Source organism: Arachis ipaensis, chromosome B09 (genome assembly GCF_000816755.2).
Source record: "Arachis ipaensis cultivar K30076 chromosome B09, Araip1.1, whole genome shotgun sequence".
Taxonomy (NCBI): Eukaryota; Viridiplantae; Streptophyta; class Magnoliopsida; order Fabales; family Fabaceae; genus Arachis; species Arachis ipaensis.
In genome coordinates, this window is record NC_029793.2 from 131925116 (window position 1) to 131933140 (window position 8025).

The 8025-nt window shown below is 37.8% G+C and overlaps 1 long non-coding RNA gene across 3 annotated transcripts; it reads left to right on the forward strand.

Annotated features, from left to right (window-relative positions):
• Positions 2088-4378, forward strand: LOC110267204. Of its 3 annotated transcripts, XR_002354566.1 has the most exons (4): positions 2088-2171; positions 2310-2427; positions 2541-2656; positions 4220-4378. It is a non-coding gene; the product is annotated as an uncharacterized LOC110267204 (long non-coding RNA). The 3 variants fall into 3 exon arrangements; XR_002354565.1 differs by lacking the exon at positions 2088-2171 and having other exon boundaries at positions 2216-2427; positions 4206-4378; XR_002354564.1 differs by lacking the exon at positions 2088-2171 and having other exon boundaries at positions 2216-2427.

Sequence of the window (8025 nt, forward strand, 5' to 3'; positions counted from 1 at the left end):
TTATCCTCTGTTGATTTATTTTACCCAGAGTTTCTTTCTTTATTCCACTTTTGGTGAGATCTTTTCTTGTGAACATAATTCCTTTTCCTTTCATAATTTTTCTTGTTACTAAAACCTTACCATTTACCTCTTTTAGGGTAATGATTTGCCGTATTTGCTTCAGGAAATGGGGGGCGCCAGCTGGGTGTAAGACCCAGAATTTTTAAATAAATTTTATTATAAATTAATTTCAATTCATTTATTCATTAGAAATTTTATTTCCAGAAATTATTTTATTAACGCTAATTAAACCAGGTTTTGATAATTAATTAGAAATTTTACTTAATTCTATAGTTATTGAATAATTTTCTATATTTAAATTATATAGCTTAATAGTTGTAAAAGAATAAGAATTTTACATGATTCGATTTTAGATGAATTGTATTTATATCATTTAATACTTTAAGTTAAAGATAAAGAAAATTAATTATATTACCATGTATTCTCAATTAGAGTAATTTATTGAGAATCAATTAGTATTTTTATACCACGAATAATATTTTAAAGTAATTTTAGAGATTAAATTAGTTTTTCAAATATTAATACTTTATACTCCAATTTTATTAAAATCACCAAACTGTCCCTATACCCAATTTTTACCAAAACCCTAAATTCCCAAAATATCACCCTAACCCTAATTTTCCCAAAAACCCAGCCGCCTTATCTCCTCAGTCACCGAACCCCTTTTCTTCCCTAAGCCCACGCAGCATATTCACGGAAGAAAAAAAAAAGAAAAGAGAAAGAAGGAAAGAGAGATGGGGAACCGAAGGAAGAGAAGAAAGGGAGTGGGGAGAAGAAAGGGAGACGGCGCCGGTGGGCATCACTGCCACCGTCACCGTCGCTGTACCGTCGGGAGGGAGATCTGAGAGAGCGAGCATGGAGTTGAGAGGAGCAGAGAAGCCGTTCGCCACTGCTAGACTGCCGTCGCCAGCGATTCGCCGGCGCTGAAGCTCGTCACTGCTGTGTCGCCACCGCGCCGTTGCCGCGCCGGGGTGCTGCTGTCGAAGCCACTCTAGTCGCCGCTGCTACTAGGGTTTATCATCGTCAAGCCCCGCGTTGCCACCGCTAGAGGAGTTTTGTGCGTTGCCGCCGCCATCGCCGCTGGTTTGGTCGGAGCCGCCGTCGCTGTTAAGAGAGAGAGGCTAGCCAGTTCTGCTTCTGGTTTCTAAAATCAGACAAAACCCCTACTGCCACTGCTGGAGTTGCTGTTGCTGTTGCTCTGGCTCTATTTTGAACCGTTAGAACTGCTACTATTTTGGGTAAGCCTTACCTTGTTTCTAATTCTTCCTTGTTCTACCAATTCGTTTCTATCTTGAAGCTTGTTGCTGAAACTATTTGTATTGAATAAAGTGATTATAGTAAGTTACATTGCCATTACCGTTACTGGAGGTGAACCGGTGTCTAGTTCTTGCTGCTTTGGGCCACCAGTGCCGCTGCTGGTACTCAAAATTCCACTTCTGTTTCTTAGAGTTTGCTATCCCAGCCCCCTTGAAGTTACCGTCGGCTCTGTCCTTGCCGGTGAGGGTCACCGGAGCTGCTGTCGAAGCCACTCCTGCCGCCGCTGCTACTAGGGTTTGTCGTCATCAAGCCCCGCGTTGCCGCCACTAGAGGAGTTTCGTGCGTCGCCGCTGCCATCGCTGCTGGTGTGGTCGGAGCCGCTGTCGCTGGTTTGGTCGGAGCCGCCGTCGCTGGTGAGAGAGAGAGGCTAGCCAGTTCTGCTTATGGTTTCTAAAATCTGACAAGAACCCTACTGCCACTGCTGGAGTTGCTGTTGCCATTGCTCTGGCTCTATTTTGAACCGTTAGAACTGTTACTGTTTTGGTAAGCCTTACTTTGTTTCTAATTCTTCCTTGTTCTACCAATTCATTTCTATCTTGAAGCTTGTTGCCGAAACTATTTGTATTTAATAAAGTGATTATAGTAAGTTACGTTGCCGTTGCCGTTACTGGAGGTAAACCGGCGTCATGTTCTTACTGCTTTGGGCCACCAGTGCTGCTGCTGCTACTCCAAAATTCCACTTCTGTTTCTTAGGGTTTGCTATTTCAGCCCCCTTGAAGTTACCGTCGGTTCTGTCCTTGCTGGTGAAGATCACCAGAGCTGCTGCAATTCCAGTCTTTTGTTCCTCTGCTAAGGTTATTCTGTCACGCCTTATCTCGCTATAATGTTTCATTAATTAACTCTGTCCTGCTTTACATAAATGTTCCTCTGTATCCTTACTCAGCCTTAAACCACAGTAGATTATTAGATTCACCGCTGTTGCCGTTTTGTAGCTGCCTCGCGGTGTTGTTCCATCGTCACTGTTGCTGGAAGAAGCAGTCGAAGTGCCTGCCATGAATTAAAAGGAAAGGGAGTTGTTACAATAGGTTTATGCGAACTCGGCTAATCGAGGTAGGGGATTGTTTTAAAGTTAAAATATTTTGGGATTGAATACCTGATGAGTTTAGCGAATTAATGCAAATGAATTAATTTCTGTGTTTAAAATGATTTTCTGCTGTGATTAGAGTTGTTGTGGTTATTGCGTAAGCGGTTTGGAGCTGAGGCTGCAGTTGCCACTGATTGCAGGCCGAAAAGAAAGGGTCTCTTGATGCGTTTGGTTTTTGAGTTTCGATTATTCGAGGTAGGGGTTTTTCTTAAAATATATTTTACATTACAGAGTTGTGATAAATAGATATTGATGCAAAAAGATATACTTCTGTGATTATATTTGTCTTGTGGAGTGATGATTTGTTGGACTGGATTATTGGGTGCTTGATTGCGTGAGTGGTGTATGGTTGTTGGTAAAAATCGGTTTGAAATGTTATTTACTTGATTACAATGAAAGATGGATTTTCTTGGTTTTAGAGTTTACTTGGTAATGTAAATGAACCAATTTTGGAAATAATTTGAGATATGAAAATAAATTGATTCAGGGAGTAGTTTGATTTTGAGTTGGTCTGATTTTATAAATGATTTACTATTTGAGCTGATTTGATTTTAAAAAGAGTTTTATTGTTGGAATTGGTTTGATTTGAAAATAAATTAATATTGGAACTGGTTCAACTCTGGAAAATGTTTGAGATTTGGAAATGGTTGAGAAAAGGTTTGAGAAAGGTTTGGATGGGACCCGAAAAGGGTGGCAGTGTCCGAGTTTTAGAGGAGATGCTGCCGAAATTTTATAAAATTGGAAGTTTTATTTGAAGTAATTAATTAAAAAGATCTATTTTTAAACATTATATGTTTTAAGATTAATTTATTTATCAAAGAAAGAACTATGTTTTGAATTGGGATTGTTAATGGACGAACTGGAAAGAAGGATGAAGAAGATTCTCTTTGAAATATGGTTTCTGAATGAATTTGGAAATGAGATTTGGATTGATGAATGATTATGATGTTGGGAATGTTGAAATATTAATTGAGAATATTGAGATATGATCTTTGAATTATTCATGTGGCTTATGAATTTGAATTATCTGAGATACGAGGTTCCCTAGATAAAGTACCATGGCTTGCCACCACGTGTACCAGGTTGAAAACTCGATACTCTGTTGACCCTACGATGTAAGTGTGACCGGACACTATATAAATTCCCGGGAATATTATCCCCATTGAGAAATATTGATTATTTGAGAAAAAGCTATGCATAGACTCTTGGGGATGCACATCGGGGGACAGTCTAAGGACAATTCAGACTTGTTGGGTTGGCTGGATAACCGACAAATGAGCCTCATCAGCCATAGGACAGGCATGCATCATATGCATTTGTATGCTTTGCTTGGGTTTGAACTTGTTTTGGGTTGCCTAATTGCTAAACTGTTCTTAACTGCTACTTGAACTATTTGCTGTAACTGCTACCTACTTGTGCTTTCCTTGTCTGTCTTGCCTGTGTTTGTCCTGGCGTGCTACATTTGAGAATGAACTTTGGTGCTGAATTAATGATTGTGTTGTTTGATTGCGTAGTTGGTTTTTGATTGAGATTTTCTTATAAGAAAGGAAATGTTTCGGATTTCGGAAAGATTAAACATTGTTTCTTTGAAAAGGTTTTGAACGATTACCTACTGGTTTTTAAAGGATTCATAAGGCAATGATAATCACTGAGTTTGAAAATAATTTTCTTATTAAATATCTTCTTATGATAACTTTGAAATTCCGTGGTGAGACCATGTGGTTAGGTTCTCACCCCCCTACAGCTTTACCTTTTCAGGAACCAGATGAGGAAGCATTATGGAGAGTTATACTGTGTTTGGTTTATATATGTTATTGTATTAATTAGATTATTTTCTTTCCTCATCTTTGTTATTACAAGTTTGTAAGAGGGATAGGAGTTGTATGTTTTATATGTATATTATATTATGAGTTATTATGTAAAGAATCTTGTATATGACTCTATGCCTGCTTGTATTTTTCTTAAGATAAAGTATTTATTTCCGGTTTTCAAAGAAATCAGCGATATAGTGTCGAGTCACAGGCTCTTATTTTAGTATTTCGTATGTAAAGTAGTCGTAATACTTCTTGCTATCATAGTAGCGCAGCCGGAAGCGTGACTTCTGATAGTGAGGGTGTTACACTGGGTGCGCTTCATGATTTTTTAATAGCAATTCATTGTTGCATTCTGTTGGGAATAATACACCATTCCCCCTTGAGAAAATACCTTTCACAGAGAAATAAAATAGACACAATCACAACACAAGAATTTAACGTGGAAAACCCCAATTACTGGAGAAAAAAAAACCACGGCCGTTGTCAAATGACAACCAAAGAATATCACTATGTGAAAATTGTTACAACACATAGACTTCTTCCTCTCTAACACCGACACCCCAGTACACCCACACCCTCAAAGCAAATATTTAACTACACCTCACAACACTCTCTAATCAAAGAGTATAGAGGAAAAGAAAAGTCAGATACAAGCTTTAAGTGTTTTCGACTGGTGCAAAAATATGGAGAACTTAGCCTCATATTTATAGCCTAGGCACCCACTCCATTTGCTATCCTAAGCAATGTGGGACTAATTCAACCAAATCCTAACAATCTCCACCTTGATTGAAATAGTCACACGTCTTCAGCTTCCATAGTCAACACCGACAATTCTTTGCTGCCATTGTCTATACCGACAATCATAGTTCAGAGAACTATCATACTCCACCATGAAAGTATACTCACTTGGAATTAGACCACTCCAAGCATTTCGCCTTGGTACAGATCGAAACCTTGCTGAAAATTCATGGTGCAACTTCCAAATTGGCTTTTTCTGGAAGTTCTTCAGCCATCGACCTAACTCCGCCACACACCTTGCATCTCAACACCAACCAATGCCCGTGTGCAATTGTGGACCCGATTGCCACAACTTATCCTTATCCATGGCAGTGCGGCAATACCATGAGGATACTTCTTATCTTCTAGAGAACATCATCTTCTCTCATAGAGAGAGCAATATTGCAAGTATCAGATTGAGAGCCTTTTTCTGAAACCGCATTACCTGGACAATTTCTCTTTACATGCCCAGGCTTTCCACATTTCCATCATATTACACTCCTTCCACGATTTCCTTTTCCATAATTGTCACTTCTAGCTACAAGCGCCAAATCTGATGAAGTGCTACCCTCATTTTTCATTCTTCTTTCTTCAGCAATGAGTTTACTGGCAACTTCTTCAAAATTCAGAGTTTTCTTTCCATACATTAAAACATGTTTGATATACTCATAGGAAGAAGGAAGAGGCAATATGAGCCTCAGTGCCTTATCTTCATCATCAATTTTCACTCCAATTGCCTCTAATTCAGAGACAATACCATTGATAGCACTAAGATGGTCGGAGATTTTCACATTGTGATCCATGCGTAGATTATGGAACCGCTCCTTCAATAACAACCGATTTGAGATGCCCTTTGCCTGATATAACCCTTCGAGTTTATCCCAAAGTTCCTTGGCTGTTTTCATTCCTTGCACATTTGCAAGAACATTCTTAGCCAAACACAGGCGAATAGCACTTGCAGCTCTCAAATCTAGTTCCTCCCATTCTTTATCCTTCATACCAGAGATCTTCTCCTTCAACGCCTTGTGCAAACCTGATTGTACCAACACATTCTTGACTTGTATTTGCCACAAGCCAAAATTGATTCTTCCATCAAATTTCTCTATTTCAAGCTTCACAGTACTTGAATATCCTGATATTGTTGCAACCGTATACTAGAATAGTATAACTCAACTGTAGACTGTGCATTAGGAAGGGTCCCCAAGAAAGAGAGGTGGGTCACAATGGACACACTTAAATACCAAGTCTTTCCTTAGCCAGAACTTTTTCAAACTGCACTCTCACAGTGTCACACTGCCTTCCAGCAACAACAACAGCAACCAAAGATCAACCTCAAGCCACAGGACAAAATTCTTTTCTGATGTGGAAGGTCAGACTAGGCTGCAACCACATAGCATACTGAGAATAAATCCCACCGAACCGAAGCTCTGATACCACATGTTGGGAATAATACACCATTTCCCCTTGAGAAAATACCTTTCACAGAGAAATAAAATAAACACAATCACAACACAAGAATTTAACGTGGAAAACCCCAATTACTGGAGAAAAAAAAATCACGGCCGTTGTCAAATGACAACCAAAGAATATCACTATGTGAAAATTGTTACAACACATAGACTTCTTCCTCTCTAACACCGGCACCCCAGTACACCCACACTCTCAAAGCAAATATTTAACTACACCTCACAACACTCTCTAATCAAAGAGTATAGAGGAAAAGAAAAGTCAGATACAAGCATTAAGTGTTTCCGACTGGTGCAAAAATATGGACAACTTAGCCTCATATTTATAGCCTAGGCCACCCACTCTATTTGCTATCCTAAGCAATGTGGGACTAATTCAACCAAATCCTAACACATTCAACAACAAGAAGGTAAGAAATTAGCTTAGAATATTTTGTAAATTCTTTTTCTCGATATTTCCGCTGCAGGAGCACATTCGAGGCATGAAAGGTCGAGAAAGTTTTCTCTAACATATCATTATCAGTTATCTTTTTTCCACATAATTTCATTCGTGAGGTGATTCGAAACAGTGCTTAATTATATTCATTTATGGATTTAAAATGCTATAGACGTAAGTGCGTCCATTCATATCGGGTTTGAGGAAGTATCACCGTCTTTTGATGATTATACCTTTCTTCAAGGTCTTTCCACAGATCTGCAGGATCTTTTAATATAAGATATTGATTTTTCAATCTTTCGTCAAGATGACGACGAAGGAAAATCATGACTTTGGCTTTATCCTTTTGAGATGTATTATTTTCAGCTTTAATGGTATTTCCAAGATCCATTGAATCAAGATGGATTTCAACATCTAGTATCCATGATAAATAATTGTCTCTAGATATATCAAGAGCATGAAATTCAAGATGAGAGATTTTTGACATAATAAAAATTCATTACCTGAGTCTTCCAAAAATTTTATCAGAGTCTCGTGCTGATAACGTGTTATAAAATAAATAAATAAGATGTACTAAATATAAAATAAAGATGTGTAAATAGATAACTTTAATAATAATATTCACCAAATCAATATCTCACACTAATAGAAACGTATTAATATTATATATATTATACTTATATACTAACACCCACATAGAAAAAGAAGAAAATAGAATTTATAATATTATAGTGTATAAAGAGGGAGAGATAAAAATGTTTGTTATTGCTGTAACTTTGTGCATCATCTGAAATTTTAGCCTCCTATTTATATACATATAACATCTTTACATTTTTAACTTTTTTTTTAAAGGAAAGGTCTTGGGGCCAGCAACTTTATTAAATTTTGGCCAGCATGTAACCAGTAAAGAAAAGTGAACCATCCAATCTCACACCATTAAAATCATCATTGATGACTATTTGATAGCTACAAATCACAAAAATTACTGTCCATCTAGCACTCTTCTTTTTTTTAATGCTTCTTTAATGTACTTCTCCTTTGAGAATATGAGTGCTCATAGAAAATGGACAT